Source organism: Colobus angolensis, unplaced genomic scaffold (genome assembly GCF_000951035.1).
Source record: "Colobus angolensis palliatus isolate OR3802 unplaced genomic scaffold, Cang.pa_1.0 Scaffold322, whole genome shotgun sequence".
Lineage (NCBI taxonomy): Eukaryota > Metazoa > Chordata > Mammalia > Primates > Cercopithecidae > Colobus > Colobus angolensis.
Genome location: NW_012116511.1, coordinates 1420289 through 1422728, shown reverse-complemented (window position 1 = coordinate 1422728; position 2440 = coordinate 1420289).

Below are 2440 nucleotides of genomic sequence, written 5' to 3'. Positions count from 1 at the left end.
AGATGGTATCTCATTGTGGTTTTCATTTGCATTTCTCTGATGAACAGTGATGATGAGCATTTTTTCTTGTGTCTATTGGCTGCATAAATGTCTTCTTTTGAGAAATGTCGGTTCATATCCTTTGCCAACTTTTTGATATTTTTTTCTTGTAAATTTGTTTAAGTTCTTTGTAGATTCTGAATATTAGCCCTTTGTCAGATGGATAGATTGCAAAAATTTTCTCCCATTCTCTAGATTGCCTGTTCACTCTGATGATAGTTTCTTTTGCTGTGCAGAAGCTCTTTAGTTTAATTAAATCCCATTTGTCTATTTTGACTTTTGTTGCCGTTGCTTTTGGTGTTTTAGTCATGAAGTCTTTGCCCATGCCTAGGTCCTGAAAGGTATTGCCTAGGGGTTTTTATGGTGTTAGGTCTTACATTCAAGTCTTTAATCCATCTTGAGTTAATTTTTGCATAAGGTGTAAGGAAGGGATCCAGTTTCTTTCTGCATATGGCTAGCCAGTTTTCCCAGCACCATTTATTAAATAGGGAATCCTTTCCCCATCTCGTTTTTGTCAGATTTGTCAAAGATCACATGGTTGTAGATGTGTGGTGTTATTCCTGAGGCCTCTGTTCTGCTCCATTGGTCTAGATATCTGTTTTGGTGCCAATACCATGCTGTTTTGGTTACTGTAGCCTTGTGGTACAGTTTGAAGTCAGGTAGTGTGATGCCTCCAGCTTTGTTCTTTTTGCTTAGGATTTCTCAGCTATGTGAGCTCTTTTTTGGTTCCATATGAACATTAGAGTAGTTTTTTTTCTTTTATTTCGTTAAGCAGAGGTTTGTAGTTCTCCTTGAAGAGGTCCTTCACATCTCTTGTAAGGGATTCCAAGGTGTTTTATTCTGTTTGTAGCAACTGTGAATGGGAGTTCACTCATGATTTGGCTCTCTGTTTGTCTGTTATTGGTGTATAGGAATGCTTGTGATTTTTGCATGTTGACTTTATATCCTAAGACTTTGCTGAAATTGCTTATCAGCTTAAGGAGATTTTGGGCTGAGACATGAGATTTTCTAAGTATACAATCATGTCATCTGCAAACAGGGACAATTTGACTTCCTCTTTTCCTAACTGAATACCCTTTATTTCTTTCTCTTACCTGATTACCCTGGCCAGTACTTCCAACACTATGTTGAATAGGAGTGGTGAGAGAGAACATCCTTGTCTTGTGCCGGTTTTCAAAGGGAATGCTTTCAGTTTTTGCCATTCAGTAAGATATTGGCTGTGGATTTGACATAAATAGCTCTTATTATTTTGAGATACACTCCATCAATACCTAGTTTATTGAGAGTTTTTAGCATGAAGGGCTGTTGAATTTTTTTGAAGGCCTTTTCTGCTTCTATTGAGATAATCGCGTGGTTTTTGTCATTGGTTCTGTTTATGTGTTTGAATACATTTATTGATTTCAGTGTGGTGAACCAGCCTTGCATCCCAGGGATGAAGTCGACTCGATTGTGGTGGATAAGCTTTTTGATGTGATGCTGGATTTGGTTTGCCTGTATTTTATTGAGAATTTTCTCATCGACATTCATCAGTGATATTGGTCTAAAATTTTCTTTTTTGGTTGTGTCTCTGCCAGGCTTTGGTATCAGGATGATGCTGGCCTCATAGAATGAGTTAGGGAGGGTTCCCTCTTTTTCTATTGATTGGAATACTTTCAGAAGGAATGGTACCAGCTCCAATTTTTACCTGTGCTAGAATTCGGCTGTGGATCCATCTGGTCCTGGACATTTTTTGGTTGGTATGCTATTAATTATGGCCTCAATTTCAGAACCTGTTTTTGGTCTATTCGGAGATTCAACTTCTTCCTGGTTTAGTCTTGGGAGGCTGTACGTGTCCAGGAATGTATCCATTTCTTCTAGATTTTCTAGTTTATTTGCATAGAGGTGTCTATAGTATTCTCTGATGGTAGTTTGTATTTTTTTTTTTTTTTTTGAATCCTGGCTTCTTCTTTTTTTTTTTTTTTATTATACTTTAAGTTCTAGGGTACATGTGCATAGCGTGCAGGTTTGTTACATATGTGTACTTGTGCCATGTTGGTGTGCTGCACCCATCAACTCGTCAGCACCCATCAATTCATCATTTATATTTTTTTTATTGTGTCTATTTGATTCTTCCCTCTTTTCTTCTTTATTGGTCTTGCTAGAGGTCTAACTATTTTGTTGATCTTTTCAAAAAATCAGCTCCTGGATTCATTGATTTTTTGAAGGGTTTTTCGTGTCTCTATCTCCTTCAGTTCTGCTCTGATCTTACTTATTTCTTGCCTTCTGCTAGCTTTTGAATGTGTTTGCTCTTACTTCTCTAGTTCTTTCAATTGTGATGTTAAGGTGTTGATTTTAGATCTTTCTTGCTTTCTCTTGTGGGCATTTAGTGCTATAAATTTCCCTCTACACACTGCTTTAAATG